At 50.8% G+C, this 23314-nt stretch overlaps 1 protein-coding gene across 5 annotated transcripts in view; it reads left to right on the forward strand.

Annotated features, from left to right (window-relative positions):
* The window catches only part of NTM (neurotrimin), a 623570-nt gene that overhangs the window by 37973 nt on the left and 562283 nt on the right, over positions 1–23314 (forward strand). The gene's annotated exons all lie outside the window — the stretch shown is intronic.

Below are 23314 nucleotides of genomic sequence, written 5' to 3' on the forward strand. Positions count from 1 at the left end.
GAGACCTTTAAATGCCAATAAAGCAATTCTGCATGGCATACAAATTTCATAGATTTTCATAGATTTCATAGACATTAGGGCTGGAAGGGACCTCGGGAGATCATCGAGTCCAGCCCCCTGCCCAAAGGGCAGGAAGGCAGCTGGGGTCATAGGATCCCAGCAAGATAAGCATCCAATTTACTCTTGAAGGTGTTCAATGTAGGTGCTTGAACCACCTCCGCTGGCAGACTGTTCCAGACCTTGGGGGCTCGGACAGTAAAGAAATTCTTCCTTATGTCCAGCCTGAAACGGTCTTGCAGGAGTTTGTGACCCTTCGACCTCGTCATCCCTCGGGGCGCTCTGGTGAACAGACGTTCCCCCAGATCCTGGTGGTCACCCCTGATAAACTTATAGGTGGCCACCAGATCACCCCTGAGCCTGCGCTTTTCCAGGCTAAAGAGCCCCATGGCTCTCAGCCCGTGGTTGTAAGGTCTGTTTTCCTGACCTCTGATCATGAGCGTGGCTCTCCTCTGGACTCTCTCAAGCTTCTCCACATCCTTTTTGAATTGTGGAGCCCAAAACTGGACGCAGTACTCCAGCTGCGGCCTCACCAAGGCCGAGTACAAGGGGAGAATGACGTCCCGGGATTTGCTCGAGAAGCATCTATGGATGCATGCCAGCGTTTTGGTCGCTTTACTAGCCGCAGCATCGCATTGGAGGCTCATGTTCATCTTGTGGTCAATGATGACCCCCAAGTCTCTTTCTTCTGTAGTGCTATCCAACGTAGCACTGCTGAGCCTATAAGGGTGCTGCAGGTTTTTCCTCCCAAGGTGGAGAACCTTGCATTTTTCAGTGTTAAACACCATGAGGTTCTCATCTGCCCATTTGCTGAGCTTGTCCAGGTCAGCCTGGATCACCCGCCTATCTTCTGGCGTGGATGCTTTGCCCCAAAGTTTGGTGTCATCGGCGAACTTGGCCAGTCCACTCCTGACTCCAGTGTCCACATGGTTAATGAAGATGTTGAACAGTATGGGTCCCAGGACAGAGCTTTGAGGGACCCCCCTGGTCACAGGGCACCACGATGAGTGACTGCCATCAATCACAACCCTCTGGGTCCGACCACGGAGCCAATTTCCCAGCCAGCGGATCGTGGTGGAGCCAAAGCCACAACCGGCCAGTTTGGCCAAGAGGTGATCATGGGATACCAGATCAAAGGCTTTTCTGAAGTCAAGATATATGACATCAATCTCTTCTCCCTTGTCCAGGTGATAGGTCACCTGGTCATAGAAGGAAATGAGGTTGGTCAAACAAGACCTACCCGCAACAAACCCATGCTGGCTATCCCTTAGGATGTTAGCCTGGGCCAGTCCCTCAAGGATGGCCTCCTTAATAAACTTTTCTAAGATCTTCCCCAGGATAGAAGTCAGGCTAATGGGCCTGTAGTTAGCCGGATCCACTCTCCTCCCTTTCTTGAAGATCGGCACCACATTGGCCTTCTTCCAGTCTTCGGGCACTACACCAGAGCACCAGGAGCTTTCAAAGAGTTTTCAAATCTTAATGGGAAGCTGACATCAGGGTCATGATGCCGGCCAGGGAGGCTGTGTAACGTGTCCCGTCCCAGCGACAGCATCCTGCGCAGACGGGAGTATGCAGAAGGGATTCCTCCAGCAGTCCTGGAGCTAGGTGGATGTGGTATCACTGAAGCACCTCGTAGCTTAGCTTCCTCCATCCTGTGGCCCCGGTGGAGGGACTTTAAAGCAGACGAGTGCTGAGCAATGCAACTTCCTTTTGGGCAGGAGCATGAGAGCAGACTTCATAGTGCTGAGATAGCATGCCAGGGACGTGCATAAAGTTGGCACAGCGGAGAATCACCTGGATGAAGTCAGTGAGGATGGCAGCAGAGGGGTTTCAAGGGCTTTGAAGCATCTTGGCAAAGAAATACTGGTTATGGCTTCCCCCCTCCTTCACCCTTTGTGGCCTATATGGACATTAATTGACAACTCCCTTCAGGTTGTAGTGGTGGTGGCCCATTTTGTAGCAGGTCTATATTGGGCACAATAATATCTTACTTCATGGGGAGGGAAATGCATGGAAGTCTCTGCCTCCCCCCTGCATAACACAGGCCAATACACAAAATCAGTTCATTGTCAGACATGTGACAATGCAAAACCAGACCGCACTACCTCAAACACACTCAGAGACATTTCACAGCCCCAGAAAGACACACAAGCACACTTATAGGTAGGTAAGCCCCTATTAACACCGACACCCAGCCAAAGAGACATACATGCGGTGTGATACCTTTATTCTACTCTGCAAGGCACGATCCAAAGCACATATATTTTCTTGCAGGCACCTGCCTACACTAATGCAAAGGCACAGGCACAAGCAGATGCACGTGTATCAGCACCCCTGCCCCCCATGACACTGTAGCTGGCAGACATGCAAGCAAATGTACATCGAAGGACATTGAAATACCACACAGGTGCACCAAGCACACTCACAGCACACAACACCCTCAGTGGCAGGTCAGTCTGATTTCCCTGTATCCGCTTCCCCCCACCCCTGTCACAGGGGTGAGCTGATGCGGTTTTTTTTCCAATGGACCAAGATGCTATTAAATTTAATGCAGTGATGTCCAGAAATTACCATATTTAGGAAACACATTAATCTTTCCCTCTCTTCCTTTGCTTCATTGTTATCCCTTTAGTGATCCCACTCGGGGCCCCTCCTCTGCCACAGCTCTCTTTTCCCAAGTCTCTTCTCCCACATCATATTCTCTCTCCCCCAGAAAAGTCCCTTCCAAAGTCTAGTCCCCTTGGCCCAGCCAGCTGGTGGCAAACCCCACCTCACCCCCCTGCTTCCACCCCACAGAGCCACAGCTTCAGAGCAGCAGAAGCAGCCACTGCCTGAGGAGACAGAGCAGGGAATGTTTTATGATTATTTATTTATTTTGCAATATTTTTTATCGTTCATAAACAAAGTGAGAGAGAAAGGGAGCGAGTTTATAGCTCGTTAGCTCTGGCTGCAGGCAGGTGACAGGCTCAGTGCTGGCAGCACCGCATTACCTCCCACGCACAGCCTCTGTCACCGCACCTCCAGCCTGACCTCAAATACTCCCTGCTCTTCTAGTGTAAGGATGCTGCTGCGCCTGCCTGGTGCCCCTCCATCCGAGGCCTGGCCAGCCACCACCTCTGCTCTGACCTCCTGCTAGGCCAGGCTAGGATAGGCTAGGATGCCCACTGCACTTATTTAATCAGTGTACCTCTTGTCTTTTCTTGCAGCACCCCCTTTCTTATGCCGGTCTGGGGTTCTCCCAGAGTCCTGCCTTTTGCTTCTGTATGCACCCCTGCCCGTTATTTGGGCTGTCACACACCTGGGTCCTGCTCCGGAGTTCCCTGCACCCCTGGCTATGATGCAGCAATCCTGACCTGTAATTGCAGTCCTGGGTCCCACGTAGCTAATGCATTAGAGAGACTAGCGGGCACAAACCCTGCTGAGCCTGCGCTTACCCTGAGGTCCTAACTGAAACGGGGATCTTGCTGTTCCCTGCTAGGAACTGTCCACCAGAGCCAGTGCCTGAATAGCTGAGCACTTACAGAGAGGTGGAGGGGCACAGAGAGACGCGGCAAAATGAACCCAGGTGTCCAGCCTGCCAGTGTGCCCAGCGCCGCTCCACTGAGCTACATGGCTTTGCACTTGCATTGCCCTCCCCCACGGGCTTCCTAAGTAGCTGCTTCTCGAAGTCTAGCAAAATGGGCTGCTTTGCCTAATGAGTAAACTCATTTGTCAGAAGGGCTCTGTTCAGTTCCCTCCGCAGTGCAGGTCCCCGTTGCCAGCACTGCACATCCGACGCAGCTCGCGCTGTACGGCAGGGAACTGCTCAGGCCCCAGCAGCAGGGCTGCGATTTGGCACAAAGGCTTATTCCCTCCGAAGGGTTTTGTTTAATAAAGCATAAGACGGAGCCGTTTGCTCTCACTCCGAGGTTCTGAAATATGCATTTAATTTAGACTTAACGAGGAAATTATTGTATATCAAATGAAATGCATTCCAATTGCTTTTCAGGATAGGGCTGGAGGAGCAGGGAAGCTACAGGTTGAGATGAAAGATATAGGTGCGGTTGGGGGGAGGGTATGACCGAGTACAGGGAAATGGGACTGGCAAAACATGAGGTTGCACAGGGGTGTTTGAGATGAACCCCCCGCCCCAGTCTAGAATAGCAGGGGGAGCGCTGCAATGAAACAGCAGGCAGAGCCATGAGGGATAACCCAAGATTATTTTAAGGTGTGTTGAAGGAGAGGCACTGACCGGTGGCCCCCAAACCTGTCAGTGGGTGCTGCAAGTTAGGTTCCAGTCTTAGCAGAGGCCTGGGGGTCCAAGGCTGCGGGGGGACATCTCATGGGGTGCATATAGATGTCTGTTCGGACCAGGACTGGGATTAAAAGGCGGGCTGCAGCAGACCAGCCTCAGAGGTGGGCAAAAGCCTCTAAAATCCGTCTCTGCTTGTGCACAGACCCTGTTGCCTTTTTCATTTGGGAGCAATTTCGAGCCATTTGGAAGTTTGTGCTCTGGGAGGCAGCACAAAATGGCTGCTTTCAAATGAAAATGGACAAGCATTTAGGTCCTTCAGAGGCCGCCCTTCCCTCTGAAACGGGCTTGTTTTTTTGGGTTTTTTTTTTACCCCCTCCCTCTCTTTTTTTCCCCTGGGAAAATGGCCTATTTTCAAGTGAACCAATCTGAACAACACTTTGGGATTCTTTGGGCTGAAAAGGGCTCTAGAAATGTGAGCTATAATTACCGCAAGCTGGAAGGAGCTCAATGCTGTAGGATGCAAGGCTCCGGCACGTTATTTTCCGGCACCCGGACTTGGAACAACAAGTCAGACATTAGGAAATGAAAAATCAGTGGCTGCTTCCAATTTTAAATAGATCTGGAATGTAGTGAAAAAAAAAATGCAGCAGGTGCTGCTAGGTGCACAAGGCTGAAATCGCCTGCAGAGGAAGGGCTCTGGCTAGCCAAGGAATAGCTTTCGATGAAAGGGCCTGAAGAGCCAAGTGCCATCCGTCCCCTCCAGTTACACAGTTGGAGCAGTGGGAATGAGTTCAAAGCCGCTGCACAAATAAACTCTAATAGCTTTCCTCTCGCATTTACGTTATTAGGGGGTTCGTTTGACTGGCATTATGATGATAAATGAAAAATGCTTTGCACCATTACGCCAGGCTCTAATGCGTAGTGGGAAGAATTTCTCCTTGTTTAAAAAAAAAAAAGCCGAGAGGAAGGTGATCGGCTTGTGCAATTGCAGTGCATGATTTGCATGCAGCTGTCAGCCTGCACAGGCTCAGGCTGCACCACCCAACCCCTTGGACTAATGCCTGACCCCTCACCTGCCCAAGATTTGCAAACATTACTCGGCTTCCATGTTCCTGGGAGGCAGGGAGTGTGCTTGTGGTCCCAGAATGACTCCTGGCTTAGTCCCCTGTTCTAACCCTGAGTTTTATTCCTACCCCCAGTGCTGCAGAAGTTCCCCCTAATAATGCTTCCTCTCCCACCACCTTTGTTTTGGGGTAGGGCCAGTGTATGTACAGCACCTAGCACTAGGAAGCATTGATCGCTATTTGAAGTCTCTCTAGGAGCTGCCAGCATCATACGAGTTAATCATGCCAACTAACCAAGCCTTCCTACCCCCTCCTGGCTGCTAGATCCCACCTGCACCCCATCCAAATTAGCCCTGCTTAACCTCTGCTCCCATCACTCCTGCTTTCTTCCTGCAGGCACTAGCATGAGTTCAGTCAGTGAAACCACTGAGAGGTGCCCCAGGTCCATGCCGGGAACTTGTTAGCACGGGTTTCGGAGAGCTTTGCAGGCTGGAGGGAGGAGCTCCACAGTCCCAAATCTTTCCTTAGGTTTAAAGCTGTGGAGCAAATTGAGTTCAGAGGGTCATTCCTGCTCCCAGCTGCTGTGACAGAAATCCCTAATGCGCCACTCGCCAGCTTTCTCCATAGCTTCGGCTTCCTTTTTATGAGGTGCTGTCACTCCATTATCTGCCTCTGAGTTGGTCTTTATAGCTCTTTAACCTCATGCAAAGGGAGGGGAAAAGGACGTGAAAAAACCAGGATGGCGGCTCCTCTCTGAAGCAGCTTTTCATCTCTCGCCACACAGCCTTAATTGGGTGCCAGGCAGGAACATCTCATGAAAGGGGTGGCATTCAGAGGGACACAGCCTGGCCTGTGTGGGGATGGGAGGGGTGCCAGGGGTAGAGCGGGTTTCTGATGTCCTTTGGGAACGCTGGACTAAATGGGAGAGCAGACGGAGGGCCAGAAAAACACTGACACATCAGAGGCAGCTGGGATCAAACGGAGGCCAATTGCCATCCTTGCCGGAGCACTGCAAAATGCTTTGGTCTTTTCCTATGCGAACTGCTGCCTTCTTCAGTGCAGAGAAGTGGCAAAAGGCGGGGAGACAGTCAGGGACGCGGAGGAGAGCCCACCGGTGGGCAAGGCTCCAAGGGGACCGAAGCGCCGGCCTGGAAGGACGAAAGGTCAGGGTGGCGGGCAGGGGCTGTGTTGGGGCAGGTATAATCCTGGCCCTGCAATTACCAGCTGCATTTCATCCTGCTCGTGCCAGAGAGCGGAGCGCGCGGGGACTGGCAGGAAACGTCGCCCCAGGTTGTTGGGGGGTTGTCGCTGTTGTCGTCCTTAACGATGCCTGCGTATAATGCGAGTTGACAAGAGCTGTAATTGCAGGGGGAAAAGGGACTGGAGAGCCAGGCTGGAAATGGGCTTCTTGGTTTATGTAGCAGGCAGGGAGGCAGGTGCGGTGGGGGAAGGGAGGTGTCATAAGGCTTGGCACATCAGTGGGTCCTTTTAGGCCCGGGTCTTGGAGCCTCGCGTTGTTCCTGTGTGGTGGGGACACAGGCACGGAGCTGGGGTCTTGCCCCAGAGTCATTCGAAGAATGACAGAAATGAGGCAAGACCCCAGGCGTCCCAAGCAGGTGTTCCCACTACTAGGACGTGCTCCCCCTTTTTGTTGTATGTCTCTCTGGTTCTCGGGGACAGTTTGTGCCAGTGGGAGACTGCGAGAGGTGTGGTGACCATGGGACGGTTCGACCTCTGTTCCAGCTGAGGACACATGGACAACTGGGAGAGAGCCCAGTGGAGGGCAGCCAAAATGGTTAGTGGGCTGGGGACCATGACTTACGAGGAGAGGATGACGGACCTGGGCTTATTTAGTCTGCAGAAGAGAAGACTGAGAGGGGATTTTATAGCAGCCTTCAAGTATCTGAAGAGTGGTTACAAAGAAGATGGAGCTGGACCAATGGTTTTCAACCTGTGGTCCATGGACCCTTGGGGGTCCTCAAAGTATGTCTACAGGGTCTTCGCAAGGTGACTCTGATCAATGAAACGTATGTGAATACCCACACTTACAATTCAAATCTCCGTTTGAGATTTCCAAAGGGGTCTGGGCTTCCATTCCAAGTTTTTTAGGAGTCCGCAAATGAAAAAAAGGTTGAAAACCACTGAGCTAGACTGGCAGATGACAGAACGAGGAGCAATGGTCTCAAGTGGCACCAAGGGAAGTTTAGGCTAGATATGAGAAAAACTTTCCAACAAGAAAGGTAGTAAAGCACTGGAACAGGTTACCCAGAGCGGTTGTGGATTCGCCATCCTTGGAGGCTTTTGAGACCAGGCGGTGATCTAGTTGGGGGTGGCCCTGCTCCTGTGGCCCCTTCCAACTCTAATTTTCTGTGGTTCCATAGGGAACCCCCCTGTACTGACTTTGGACACTGCAGGCTGTTTTTGCCAGGCTGGGAAAGGACGAGCTAAGAGCCCTGAGCCCCAGTCCTCTGGCTGTGACAGCAGAGTCCTGTCCGGAAGTGCTGGGGATGGGCCAGGAGAAGTCTGTGCTTGGGCAAAGGCAGAGCCTAGGCTGATGTTAGGACAACTTGTTGGCTCCTCACTGTCTAACGCATTGTATCAGACAGCCAAACCCAAGCACCTGGATGTCTCCGTTGGGTGCCTCAGGAATGGAGCCATGTGGCTCTGTAGGATGCCGCATACAAAGCCCTGCGGCTGGTGATTGATGCATCAAAGTGCCCAGCTGTTGCTGTCTCCTTAACTCGTTTCCTCTCTTGGCTCTTCCTAGGGCTGTGCATGAATCTGACAGGACCCCAGGTCGATCCACAACTGAGACCTGTCAGAAACGGCCAGGGTGTGGGAGAGGGGGAATAATGGAAAACCTTCTCAATTCAGATCACGTGTTTTCTCTGGGATCAGCCATGCACAGAGCAGCAAAGACCATTGCCCCTTCCCTTTCAGCTGTCAGGTTAGCTACACCGAAGACTGCTGGGAAGATCTGTATCACTTGCACCATGGCAGGAGACAGGGCTTTTGCTCAATATTATCTCCTGCATGCTAATACTCTGTCTCCCTGCAGGATACTGCAGTCTGCGGCACTGCACTGCTGCAAAGGGAGTGGAGAGAACAGGTTAGCCTTCTAGCACAGCAGCCCTGCTTTTCTGTGCAGTGTGACCGGGGAGAGGTCAGGTGGAGCACGGCGGGATTGACCCTCCATTCGTAGAGGTAGTGTAGGATTTCTACAACGTGCTCCCCAACCCCCAGGAGCTGCGTGCCCCATGCGGGAGAATCCTGGCTTTAATGGACTCCCCTGATCCCCTGCCGCTGCGGCACCCCAGTGACACCTGTATGCTGGACACATGGCTGCCCCGCAGGATGCTGCTACCCAGCATCTCGTGTTTCTGTTCATGATGCTCACAGCAGCCCTACTGTGCTGTTGCGCTGCAGGATACCACAGGTTTCTGCAAACAGGATACAATCGATAGCATACACCGTGTAATCTTTCCCTGCAATTTACTGTACCCAATTGCATGGTGCCCGAATGAGACAGAGCATCGCCTGATACAAAATACTGTATACTGTTGTGTTGATCCAGAGGTCTCTGTGCCAAAGTGCTGCAGGGAGCAGGGAAACCCTCTCCGCCTTGATTGTATTTGTGTATCACTAGTGCCCATCTGCATTTATTTCCTCTCCCCAGCAGATTTGCAGATGATAACCCCCTGATTTAGGAATTGTCAGCAATGAGTCACTTTCTTAAGCAATGAGGGGAGTTGCCAGCTCCCTGGGGCAGTGGGGACACTAGTGTCATTCTGTACCAAGAGACAAACCAAGAATACCAATTGCATTTAACCCTCTGGGCAGTGGACAATATCTGGAAAGCCCTGGCTTAGCAAATCCTGCTCTGCTCCATCAAAGTGTTGGTACTCTTAGCACCGACTGAAAACAGTATTTTAATTTCCAGGGGGGGGAAAAAAAAAGATGGGTTGTGGGGGCGGGGAAAAAAAGAAAACAATTTTTCCATTGCTGAATGTGTTTCCCTCTAAGTGATATGTAGTGCTTGGTTTCAGTTGGAAACAAAACCTTTCTGGTGTTTCTTATTTTCTCCTTTCCTGCTGTTTATTTGGAGCCCGTCTTTTTCGATCCAAAAGCAGACACTTTGGCACGACTCCATTTTGCAAAAATATTTGAAAGATTTTGTTTTTGTTCCAGCCGGGAATTAAAACAAATGTCGAAACTTTGGATGCTGTTGTGAAGCGAACTGTCATTCTCTGGCCAGCTGTACCTCTCGGCATCATCGCCCTGCTGCTGGGAATCCCCCAAACTTTTTCATTTCAAAATGACTGGAAATAGAATTGTTGGGTTTTTTTTCCCCCTTTGAATGGAAAAACAGGGAAACGACTAATATCTGGTATGGGGTGGGGGCAGATTTTTGTGGGCTGCAGGGTAGGAGCAGGCCCAACAGCTGTGGAACAAGATGAGGATTGGGCTCTTGCTGGAGCTGGCACGCAAGACAGGTGCATGTGTGGGAGTGTGTCTTGGGAGGAGCAGCAGGCTCTGGTAGCTGAGAAGGAGGATGTATTGTGTACAGCAAGAAGTAGTGGATGTCAGGAGCACTGGGGAAAGGGGAACAGCGGGCAGGTGTAGGAGACTGGGGAGAGGTTGGGGCGCTTGCTTGACTTGGAGAGTAGGCAGACTCCAGGAGCTGAGAGGTGATTATCAGAGCTGGGACACGCTAGGCTAGAACCGCGCATGCTGTAGGCAGGTGGAAATGGCTTGCGGGGAGCAGGCTGGACTGGCTGGAAACCTGAAAGTGTGTAGTTGAAGCTGAGCCGATTTGGAGTCCTTCCAAATGGAGACACCCATCCTAACTGCCTCCATCGCAAGGGGAGGAGGAATTTCAAATGAAACATTTCAACCAGTTCCATTAATAACTTTAAGAGAATTTCTAGGTAAAATAATCTACCCAGTCATTTACTCTGAACCACTATGTCTTCTCTAAGGCTTGGACCAGAGCCAGATCCCTCCCTGATCTGGCCCTGTAAGAGATGTTCTCCATCTCTCCTGGCATCCATGCTCCTTCTTCCCACTGCCTGGGGGCAGCTGTCATCCTGTTAGACACAGCCCCTGGGGTTGCGTGTGCTGACATCCCCCTGCCAGTTGTCTCTCTGAGTGAAGGGGGGAAATGACACCCATAAAAAAGACAGTTTGACATTTTCTCGAGTGTTTTGAAAATTTCCTAGCACAACAAGCTGTTTATTCTCCACTCTGGCTCTTATTGAATTAAAGGAGATGGGAGGGGGTGGTTTGGAAGAAATCAATTCACGCTCCATATGCTGCTTTGGTAAGGAATGTAGCTCTCTGAACACTATGGAATATGTAGGGAAGGGTGGGGGGAAGAGAGATAAATCCATCAGCTAACAAGATAAGTGCCTTGTTCCTCCATCTGTTACTTCTGTGCCCTTATCTGGGATTGCAATGTGGCAGCAGCGATACATCTTGTGTCAGGTATTATATTCCAAAATCATATGAATGAATTTTCATGCTTGCAACAATCCATGATGGGGCCACAGCCTCCGCTATGCTTGGCCTGAGGTGCTGGCTGTCTCTCGGCATTTCCAGCTCCACTGAATCAGCGTGCCGGGGATGTGGCTGTGGAGAAGCAGCATACTGTAGACATCTCCTGGCCCCCGTTTCCTTTTTGTCTTCTTGCTTGCGAGATGTTTCATTGGCTTTGGTGGAGCTGATTGTGTGCCGCACCAGCTCTTGGGGAGGTAGCAGGACAGCTTGAAGCAGAAACTGCAGTCGGCTTTGGTCTCTAGAGGCTAATGCTGCAAGCATGGGCTTCCCATTGAAGATGGGGATTTGGACAGCGAGCTTGAAGGAGGAGCAGGGATTTGTGGCTTTAGCAGGGCACCAGCAGGAGTCAGGACTCTGCAGTTGTTTGCAGCCAAGGGTGTGTGGGCGCTGGCTCCATTCGATTCTTGAGACTGCTCCCTGAAGAAAAGGGCTTGCCCATCCCGCACCGGCCACTCCAACCAGGCTTGACACTAGCACCTTGGAGCTAGTCTCAGATACAACCTAGGGCACAACATTTATGTAGAAGTTAGTGCAGTTTTAGTGCCTGGCTCCCCACACCAGAAAAGCAGATGATAATCTGCACCCACCTCCCAGCAGACTTGGCAGATCTCAGGCCATAACGTACCTTGGGATGCTCAGGGGAAAAGCACAAAGGACAGAGCACAAATGAACCATGATTTAAAATAAAAGCCCGCCTCATCTTTTCCTTCCTTGACTTTTTACCAACCCCTGAAACTTCCTGCAGGTTGGAGGAATTTGGATAGCTCTCGTGTTGGGTTAGGTTTTATTTTCATGGCAGCCTCCTGGTTTCCACTTGGGTTTAGAAGCAGCAGAGATGAACAAGCTCATGTTACTCCAAGCCCAGACACAAGGAGGTTGTCCCATATTTCACTGGAGTAACAGTGGTGTGGATATCTCAAGCTTAAATACAGGAGTGGAGGACATCCCAGGAAATTCAGATTTGCTTCTCACACAAAGGTTGAAAGCCAGATTTTCAAAGGCGCTCTTGGTCTACTTTCCAAGCAGTGTACCCCTCCATCAGGGTGCTTTGCTGTTATTTTGATTTATTTTTAAACACCTGCATGTTTGCTGCAGCTTGAACTGTTCTTTCAGAAGTGGGGTGAGGGGCATTGCACAGCTACAGCGAATGTAAGCACAGAAACCTAAGTGCAATAAACCCTCCATAGCTGATCCTGTTTGACTGAAGGGATACGCCATCTTCATCCAAGCTGCTCACTGCAGACCTTTGTAGGACCTAGTTCAGCAATGCTTGGGCTTTATTTTAAGGACACGTTCCACCGACTTTACTAGGACCAAAGAGCACGCGCATGTGGTTTGCTGAATCAGAGCCCAGACTGGGGGAATATGAGTACTGAGAGGCCAGGTTCTGTTTCTTTGGGTCCCGTTATGTAAAACAGTCTCGCTCACATAGGAGTTGCTAGAACCAGGTTGGAAATATCAGCTTATTAATTCAAGCATTCACTAGGCCTATTTCAGGCACTTGATAACTGGCCTGGTCTGAGAGATCCTGATCATTTGTTATTCATGTATAACCTGCAGGATCTGTGGGGTTCAGCATCTCTTCAGATCTGGCCACAGGTGCTGGCCTGCGGGTCAGGCCTCTATCCCGGGGCAGGTCCAAAGTCCTCCAGGAGGAGGATGTGTCAGAAGCTGAGATTTAGTTCAGGCCTGTCTCTGCTCTTCACATGCCCCATATTGAAGGAGTTAGAAGCCCTTCAAAAGAAAATCCAATTTGGCATTGAGGGATGGATCATGCTAATCTCTTCATGGGACTAAAGCCACCCTGGTCACCATTTTGTAACTCTCTGTTGTAGTCATAGTTCAACCCACATGCCTGTAACAGAGACTATTTAGTCGTACGTAAGACAGTATAACGAGGTGGGGCGGAGGAAGTGCATTAAGCCATTTGGATGGAGAAGCCCCAGACCCTTCCTGATGATGACAGCTCTGACTATGGAAACATTTGCACAGGGGCAGGATAGATGGCTCATTGCTTGGGATGCTGAGAACAGGCCTGGACAAAAAGCGGACAGCCTGCAGAAGGGAACCATGCTATGTTGTCCCATGAGGTGCTGGGCTAGAGCTGTGGAGCTCGATCTTTTCCAACAGTGGGGGGGAGTGGGCAGGGGGTTGCAACCCAACTGCATTGTGGCCCACCACTGCTTTCCAATATGGGAGTGTGGGGAGTTGGAGGGAGAGGTGTGGGGGGTGACTACCAATCTCAGAAGGAGGGAAGAAGAGTTTTGTTTTTTTTCCCTCCTGTAAATAGTTCTTGCCTTGGGGGAGGGAGAGGTCAGGGATGGCCGGATTTTGGGGGTGCAGTCTGGCTTGAGGGTCCGTAGGCTGAGCACCACCGGACTAGAAGTTCCTCCTGTAGGCTTTTAATTTTTTTTTTATGTCCATTGGTGAAATGCCATCCCTTTGCTCCCAGTAAATCAGTATGTTACTGGGGTGTTTTTAGGTATTTGAATACACATCAGTAACATAGTGAGGTATTGTACTGCATGTTAAACTGTCATCCAAGATGATAACTAAATGCTATCTACTTAGTTACAGGCCCAGTGGGCAACAGGAAACAGTGTTTCAGTTCACGGGATGGAGGCAGGACGATTTTCTTCCTCAGCATTGGGGTAAAGGCCACTGAAGTCACTCAGTGCATTGCCAAACTCCAGGGAAGGGGCAGGTCCCCGGGGTCATCTGGTTGTTTCAGTTCTGGTTCATTCTGAATTTGAGTGACTCTGTTTGAACTCTGAAGCCCTTTTATGAACCTGATGCTTGAAAACTAGGAGGTACGGCAATCCCTGAGAGAGTCCTGGCCCATTTGGAAGAATTGGCCTTTGCATTTTCCAAAATGAGACTTCAAAAATGAACTTGCCTAAGTGAGAAAAGCAGGCGTGCTGAAGCCAGTGAGAATGAGACTCTTTTCTCCATGCAGACCTCTGTGAGCTCCTTCTTGCTTGAGTCTGAATAAAGATGCTATTTTTATTTTTCCTTCTGTTTAGCCCCAGTGGGTATAACCCATCTCTGCAGAGGCACTGAAATCCCAGCTCTAATTTCAATTAAGAGCACTGTTTCTGTTGCAACCCAGGCTGGGGTTTGGAATCTATTCCTAATCCCTACATTAGCACTGATTCATCTCTTTTCTGAGCATTATTATCAGTGGCCCCTAGGGAAAAAAGGAGGGGAGGGATCTTTTGGGAGGAGAGATACCATTTGTTTGTGTTTGTATTAGCTTCCACGCTGCATCTTGATTACATCCTGCATTTTGACATAACAATTACTATTAATTTCCCCCGCCTGCCCTCCAATTCTTGGCAACACAAAGGGAAGACAACGGGTGATGTCAGGTTTGGAGATCGGGGTGGGGGGAGAGAGGAAAGGAGGGGGAAGATGGATTATGATAGATTCTAATTTTAAGCACGGAGTCAGCAAAGGGTTTCTCAGCGGAGGCCTGTAGCTGATCTTTCCACGCATGTTGGCGACAGCACTGCAATTCTCAGGCAGCTTGTGCTCTCCTGCCCCTATTTCTGCTCCTTTCCATTCTGGAGGAAAATGCTGTTGGCTTTGTGTTACTAGGATTGTCTTTTCTATGCAGGCCTCGAACAGGCTTGTATCCACATGGACAACATCAGCATTGTGCTGGTTTACCTCCTATTTGGTCACCATCTCTTCATAGTCATGTGGGCTTTTCACAGAGCCTAGGTCTCCAGTACTTCTGTGCCATTCAGAAAATACCTGATTCTTGATTCCCATCCTAGAGGCCTAAACAGTTACATTTTTGAGAGTTCACTAATAACTGGTGCCTCTGTTTTTAACAGGCGCCAGGGGTGCTGAGACCCTGCACATTGTGATTCAGTCATTTAGAAAGAAGTACACCCAACATTAGTGGAATTGGACTTGGGTGATTTGCCCGATGCGAGGCTGGGAGTCGGTGGCAGAGACCCGAGCTGAATCTGGGAGTCTGCAGTTCCAGTCACTTGTTCTGACAAGATGGTGCTGCCTCCTCTGTGCCCAGCTCTTTCCGGAGACACGGCCCCCAAGCCTGCAGGGTAAAATGGAGAAAGACCACATGTTGGGCAATGGGAAATGTGCTGAAAGGTCAGTACAGAGATGCTGTCAGCTAGGAAACCAGATCTAGCCACAGCAGGCCATATGCCTGTATCTCACCTTTTCTGTTCCCAGCTCTGCCAGTGCCCTTGGGTGAGGTAACATTTCTGCTTTGTGCTTCTTCAGTTCCCCCATCTCTAAATGGAGATCAGGATCCAGATTGCATTTGCTTTGAGATCTTCTCACTGGTTTTGGTCTTCTTTTCCTCCATGGGATGCCATGAGGTGATAGTGAATTATGTAGCTGAGCTGTGCTGGATGCTGTGCGGGTGAAAGATGGGGAAAAGAAGGCAGAAAAGTGGGGGGTGCATTGTTAGCTGCCTGTAGCATCTAGTTCCTGAGGTGTAAGCGCTGAGTTTCGGCCTCTGGGTGTAATTGCTACCTAACTCACAGTTGAAGAGATCAGCCCATTTCTCTAGTGTATAGCACTGAACCAGGACACAGGCATTACAAGATCGGGGTATAGGTGCATTAACAGAGTCTCATGACAATGCTGGATGGGGTCCAGGGTTAGGGACAGACATTACACATAAACTGGTTTAAGTGATCAGAAACTGGTTTAAACCTGTAAAAGAACAAATGTTCAGTGCACATAAACCAGTCTGAAAAAGGCTGAAACTGGTTTGAGATAAATCTGGTTGAATGCAGTATCAGACTTAACTGATTTGGCTCAAACCAGTTTATGCAATGTCTGTCCCAGAGCCCTTCCTGGTTTAAGTTAAACCAGGCTCCCCCAGCATCTCAGCATGCTCTGTGGGCTGGGCGGGGCTCTGTGCTCCACAGCAGAGCTGGCCCCACCCCTCTGTTTCCTGCCTGGAGGTCCAGCAGAGACTGCAGGCATCTGCCTGGCTTCCCCCTGCTCTTCCCCTCCCCTTCCCACTCCCTGCTAAGCAGGGATTTCCCCCTCCCCTCTGCCATACAGAGGCACCTCTCAGCTTTAGCTAGCAGACCACATGCTGTCAATGGTCCCAGCTGTGGCAGATGGGACAAAGGCAGAATCAAGAAGTAGCTGGTAATGTCCCTCTGTTGTTTTCTTAATGGGATGATAAACACTGAGTTAGGGGTGATAAACACTATGTTATCAATTCCCTGCTGGGCTGGTCCGGGGTGGGGGAAAGGGAACTCCTCCCTACTCAGAGGTCCTGCCCAGCCTGGCCATTCCCCCTCCCCCTCAGCTCAGCACCATGAAAGGGAAGGGAGGGCTGCTTTAGCAACCCTGGCTTCTAGCTGGAGCCACTGCAGGCATGTGCCTGCATTTTTTCAGTCCAGAGGGGGAGTCTGTACAGTTATAAACTGATCCTAGCCAGGTTAAACTAACCTGCAAAGATTGAATCAATTCAGACTCAGGCTTTTTGAATGTCTTTCCCTAGCCCAGGGGACTGGGGGCAGCTGCAGGTCAGGACTGAGATGTGCTATCTGAGGCATGGGCTGGCCAAGGGCACTGCCAGTCATGATGGCAGTGTATGGAAGGAGCACAGGACTAACGGGCTAAGACTGAAATATCCAGGGCAGCTAAAGGAATTGGGAAGTACTGGGGGAGCTGTCTTAGGAACCCAGGACTGGGTGGCTGAGTGTTGTGAGCCCAGATTCGGTGCCCAGCATTGCTGCACAAGGTTCAGTGTCAGCAGGCAGTATGCCCAGCCAAACCTACCTGCCAGTCATTCATTTCTGCAGCATCAAACTCTCCCATAAGCAAGCACTCTGCTTCCATTGGCTTGCTCTCAGTGACCTTCTCCCTCTCAGTGGCCTCAGAGCTCTGGCCAAAAGGCAAAATAGCTCAACTCCCCCTTCCTTTAATTTTTCTCCCTGCATGCAGGAAATGTGTGAGAACAGAAGGGAATCAGCAAAACAACACAAACCCGAGCCTGTATCACCAGTAGTAGCAGGCACGTATGTGCACAAGGTCAGTGCTCAGCCAGTCAGTTTGGGGCTGTACAAAGATGCATGCCAGGATCTAGGTCCCAGTTATGAGAGAGAGGAAGGCAGGACCATGTCCTCCATTGCAGCCAACCTGGGGTGTCTGGGACTTCTTGCAACTACAGAGTGGGAATCTTATCATGTGACATAATGGAGCAAAGGTCTCTCAGCATCTCTGAGTGTGTGTGTGTGTGTGTGCACATGTGTGTGTTAGTCCTTTTTCTTTATCTTCTCTATCCCACAGTGCTTCTAGCTTGAAGCAAAGAAGACTGAAGAAGCCACTTCCTGCTGCAGGTTTTGAGTTTTGCTGCCGGAGCCATCTGGAGCTACCACCCTTGCTGGGGCAGGAGGGGAGGGCCTGGGGAGTCGGTCCCACCACTGGGCTCAGTTGTGTGCTTTTCCTGCCATACCTGGCATGCTCCAAAGTTTGCCTGAGCCATGCTGAATGCGAATGAGCCTGGGAGGGAGGGAGGAGCAGTGGCGAGTCGTTCCACAGGGGGTTCCAGGTGATTTTTGGCACTAATGAAATCTCATTGTCAGACCACTGACAGGCGCTGCCATCCATGTTAATGTGCCTGCAGATTGTGAGCTGAGCTGGGGAGGAAAGATGAGCTGAGGACATAGCCACCTTCTGGTTGGAGCCTCTTGTTTTTAAGTGACTGTAACACTGGTAAAAGGCATTTGACTGAAGGCCTTGAAGGCTGGAGTCATGCTCTTTTTCCACAGTATACACACAGTAGAGGCTGCAGCCAGGCAGGAGTCCCTCATGCAGCCCTGGCCACTGTATCTGCCGTGTCCCCTCAAGTGCTAGCCTAGGGTGGCAGCTCCGCAACTCTCAGGAAGGAGGGTTTGCGTGAGGCTGAGAGGTCTTGGTCATGAGTCTGGGAATGGTGATTGTAAGGAGGGTTCGGGCCATGGCCCTACAATGTGCTGTGTGGGGCATGGCAACTCTTTCCCCAGCAAATCAGGGTGATGTTATTGACCCTGCATGATGGCAAGAGATAGGCTGGTGAGGAAAATAGTGCAATTGTGGTGGTAGGGGACACCTCTTCCAAAGGAATCTGATTCCTGTTCTTATCCCTGACCCATCGCCATTGTGTCTGAGTACCTAGACTGGGCTGAGCCCCACACCTGCCTGGTGCATGCAGTCTAGTGAGCAGCTTTCAGCTAGATTCAGCTTGCAAGTATCTCAGGGCTCACTGGATTTAGAGCAGCCCCTTTGAAGGCAAGGTCCCCTACCTCTCACTGGTCCCCTGGGCTGTTCTGGATCCCTCTGAGTCCTGAAGTGGTTTTCCTTCTCTTGCTGTCTGCGCAGAAGAAGGTGGGAGTTCAAACTGTGAGGACAATAAATAAAGGAGAGGAACTAAACAGGATTCAGTGTGCATTGCCGTCTGGGATTTGGCGTAGAGCGTGTAGAGATGCTTATAGATGGAGCGGGGCTTAGAGGAGAGGAGGAATGGATGGGCCTTTGAATCACCAGGGAACTTTTGTCGCCTCGATTATAAATCTATGCAGTCAGATTATGTGTTTAAATTTATTTTTCTCATCAGCACAGACGCTGAAGCCGGTAATGGAGTCGCTCTGCAGGAACTCATGCATGAGATTAGCCGCATAGAAAGGGAGCGCCCATGGAGGGTTTGTGTGTGCGTCTGAAGGGGTCTGGGTGAGTGGGGAAATGAAGTGGGTGTTGGGCTTGGGGGAAAAGAGATCGAAGCCATGCCTGTGAGGCAGAGAATTAGAGCCAGGATGTGCTCAAGGGTGGCTAGTGAGATGAAGGATGGGCGTGTGGAAGGTAATCCACTATGCACGCAAGCTCAGAGAGAGCAACGGGGGTTTGTGCCAGTGCATGGTGTCCATGTGTGAGGTTATGCAGCAAAGTGGGGGGTTATCTGAGCTGACTCGCTGGATGTGAGACCTCCCATTGTCAAAATCCTATTCTTCACTCTCCGTATGGATGTCCTTACCCTCTAGCAGAGGAGTGTGCTCAGTAGCGTACATGCTTCTCTGGGGAAGCAGTTAAGTGAAGCAGAGGGTTACCACTGACCCTGGTGTAGATGGTAAGTCAAGGCCCTGGGCTCTGCTGGGACAAGATCAGGCCTTGACTCAACTGGCCTGCTGCTTCCTATGCTGATGCACTGGGGCCTTGTGGTGCCCAACCTACCCTGAGCAAAGAGATGCCATCTCCACCCAGCTTGGTATGAAGATGCCATGTGAAATGCAGTCTCCATCCAAGAGAAAGACCTTTGATCCCTTAGTTTCTAAAATCCATGGAAATTGCTAGCACTGCTGCTTGCTAACAGATAGGGTTTGTGCTGAGGAGTGCCCGCAGGCCCAGTCCATCTCAAACCTGGTGTGTTAAGCACTGGGCGCACACCGGCTCAGGTGGTGTGCCACCGTTGTTCACAACGATTCATACTGCATTTCTCCCTGGCCAAGAATCGCTCAAGGATGTTGACAGTCTCTCCGGCTGAGCACTGGCTTAGCTGCATGGCGATCCCGGGGGGGTTGGCTCCTGGCTCCTGTTCATCCCGTTTTGCCAGGCACATCAGGTTGGACGATGACTCCGCCTGCTTTGAATCCTCTCCTCCTTTGCTGAGCCACATGAGGGGTGGGGGAAGAGCCAGCATTGCGCCTGTGGAGAAGTGCTTGTCCTGCTCTGCAAAACCTTAATTAGCTTGGACATGAGGACTGGATACCCAGCTGGGGCAGGAGCAACCCCGCCAGGAGACGCTGGGATGCTCTATCAACCGTCCAAATCACTTGCCGTCTCTTTTCCTGGTGTTGCAGTTCCCCTCCCTGGCCTCCCTTGCTCTCCTTCCCTAGGACCTTTCCCCCGTGCTGACTGCCTCCCTCCTCGACACCCTCCAAGTAACCGGGCTCCAGTCCAGTGGGACACATGCCAGAGCTGCTGGGATGGTGGCTGTGCTGCTTTATCGCTGTGAAGTATTGGGAACGTTCTGGGCTTTCTAAGCCTAATGGGCTGAGAAATAGAAACTTACTCAGATGACAGTGGCCTCCCAACCTGCTGTTGTGCAAAGTTTATTGCATGGCAGTGCCTGCCCGGTGCCTCTCAGTCTCTCCCTATTCTTATCCCGCTCCGCCACCCCAGAGCCTGTTCAGAGTTTGGCTCCCCATCCATCTCCTCCGTGCACCATAGGCCTTTGCTTTGGGGTGGCTGACAGGATCATGGCGTCCCTCCAAGTTCATCAGAGTTTCCTATGCAGATGAGCTGGAAGCTCCTAGCATGGCTGTTAAATATTTAACTCCCAACGTCCCACATAAGTGACAGATCCTTTCACCACATACCCCACAGTGGCATCATTGGAGGAGGAAAAGCAGCTGTGGCAAAAGGTCTTGTAATTTCTGTGCACCAGGAAGGGGATAAAAAACCACCTGAGCTGATGTGCTGGGACACTGTGATGCATGAAGGATGGACTTGGGGAGGGTCTTGTTCCCCAACTTTTCTCTGATGTCTCTCTACGTGGTTGCAGGGGTGGGACCCACTCACCAGCACTTTGCTCTTCCCCCCCATCTCAGAGTACAGTGGGTTTGACAGGGGGTCTCCGGCATCTGTCATAGCTCCCTGTGGGCTGTGCTACATCAGGGTGAAATCCCAGGTGTAGCACTACACTCCTATATTCAAAGGACTCCTGCCCTGATGGACTGGGGAAGGTCAGTGGTTTCAGGGATCCAGTGTGTTGGAGATTGGTCACCTTCAGAGGAGAGCCCAGCATGTGAGGACCCAGCACTGTGGATGCTCGAGCCCTGGCTCCAGGCCAGTCCTGTAGATGAGACATCAGAGGGCTATGACATGGAAGGTATTTTGCAAAGCTGCATAGCTTGGCTGCTTGGCCCTGGAGCAGTTGACTTAACCTAGATCATTCAGCTGGAAAGCGATCTGCGGTGAGCATGGAGGTAATCCTAGGTAGTGGTTGAAAAGCAGGGCCGGGGGTCTGGAGACCCGGGTTTGTTACTCAGCCCTGCTACATGCTTGCTGGGAGAGGTAAGGAAAGTGATTTCCTTTTGTTAACCTCCTCGTGGCTCTGTTTCCTCAGCAGTAAAATGGGGGAGGTCACAGTACTGGCGTGGTAAACATCTCTATTCATCGCGTTCCTCTGACAGCCAAGTGCCTTGTGCTGGAACGGAGACAAGCAAATGTGAATGGGCTCTCCTAGGAAAACCTCAACTGCTCCAAGGAAAGAAGAAATGTTGCATGAATCTAATGCAGATCTAATGTGTTATGCCACTGTGTGTGGCATAACACATTAGATCTGCCCTAACCTGGGACATTTGACCTCAGGGGTTAGCCATGTTAACTTCTTCACAGTGCAAGGTAACTTCTTGGCACAGCTGTCTGCCACATGCCATTGTCCTAAGGCCCTTCCCTCTACACTTTGCCTCTACAATCCCTGTCTCGGGGAGCTCCAGCAGTGATAGCTAGAGCCATTAACACCAGTCTGACTTTCTCACTAGACCTTGGGATGAACCCATATCCTTGAAAGTATTTCCCGAGATTCCAGACATTCAGTAAACTTTTCCTTGTCCTAATTTTTCATATTCCCAGCCCTGCCTGAACTTTCACATTTTCAGTCAGGGCTGGATATTTGGGAATGCCTCTAATAAGCCCTGTTGCCCTGTTATTTTTGGCTGGCACAGAGGCATTGGCACAGGATCCAGCAGCCCTGCAGAGGATACGGGGAGCACTGCAGTGGGAATGAAGAGGCCAGGGCTCTAGCTGTACCTCTGCCATGAATCTGTTGACTCACCTTGGGCAAAGAGCTTCCAGTGCTTTATACTCTCCGCCTTCATCTTGTCCCATTGACAGCACCTTGGACCAGGTGAGCGTGTCTGCACCATGAAGAAAATGTCCCACTCACTTGTCCCTGCTTAATGTCCATTGAATGCTGAAGATGTCATGCACCCGCTTTTTTGGTGTGTGTCCAGGCTGTGCCTTGCACTGCTCTCAGTCCGGGGCCTGCTGCTTACTAGAGCAGCAACCGCATTACATTTTCTCAGGTATCCAGGTTGTAGCCATATTGGTCTAGAGGAAAAGGCAATCAGGACCCGTAGTAGAGATGATATCATCTCATGTCAGCTAGGAGTCCTGATTGCCTTTTACATTTGCTGAGGATTCAGGGCCCGCAGAGTGGGATGTTCTCCCTGCACTCCCGAGCATGGTCCGATGCCGCGTAAGCATGGCTTGAAATTCAGTGTCCCGCGAAACAGAGCCATGAGCTCATTTGGGGCGGTGACATGCTGCTATAGTAGGACTGACGTGGAGAAACTTTGAGAAACCTTTGGATGCTCAGCTGACCCCAGCCTGAACTTTTGAAGCTTCTGCAGTTCACTCATCTTTTCTCTGGTGTGATCTGAAGGGGCAGAAGCTGGGCGATGGGTTAGCTCCTCTAATAGCAAATCTCCGCTTCTTAGAACAATGTATCTTGCATTTACCTTTCTCCCACCCCAGGATCTTTTCACATCCATTTGCACATCTAAATCTTTTCATCCAGCTCCTGCCTGTCTCCACAAAAAAAAAGCTTTGGCTGCTTCTGATGTTTCAAAGATGTAGGGTTGCCCATCAACCAAAGCTGCTCAGGATCGGTGAGAGGAGCTGGGAGGGATGAGAGTGTAGTTTGAAGTGCTGGGACGAGGGAGGGAGGCAAGTGCGAGTTTTTTGTTCCCTTTACTCTTGGGGGAAGCAATTTTATCTCTAAATCTGTGTAATTGGTGCCCAGATACTCTGGTGATGAGTGCCTTAGAAATGCATTTGCAGTCATAATCTAATATCTGTGTGCTAGGACTCTAAGGAAATCTAATAATACCAATGGTTTCCCTAATAAAGCTCCTTTCATCCCAGGATAAAATGCAAGGAGTTCATGATAGCAGAGACTGATTGTAGGTCATGCTGCTCATCTCCCTGCCGCTGCGAGTCTCAAGGTGTTTTACAGCATTAAAAAATTAAAGAGCAGCCGTGGCCAGAGGAGTGACGAGGTGAAAAAAGCAGCCCCTGGTAACTGCGCAGATCTGCTCCTGGGGCGCAGTCATGGCTGTGTCTGCTCTCTGCGGTGACGGAAATAACTCGGGTGGTTTTTTTAGCTTCAGAGCTGACACAAGTGCAGGAGGAAGAGCTGGAGTCTAGTCTGGTGCCAGCATCATCAGAGCTGTTTGCTCAGCGCCGGTTCCTGTTGTGAAGCATGTGTCACTAAGGAGTGAGACCTGTGTTAGGCTGAGTGGTCCTGTGGGGTTGGGTGCTAATGGGATCCCTGTTTGGAAAAACAGAATTTGCCCAGGGTTATACAGCAAGTCAGAAGCAGAGTTAAGGCACAGGTACAATTCCTGGCTCTGGACCTCATGTTTCA

The sequence above is a fragment of the Crocodylus siamensis genome, chromosome 14, assembly GCF_052110815.1.
Source record: "Crocodylus siamensis isolate JL-2025a chromosome 14, ASM5211081v1, whole genome shotgun sequence".
NCBI classification, from domain to species: Eukaryota; Metazoa; Chordata; order Crocodylia; family Crocodylidae; genus Crocodylus; species Crocodylus siamensis.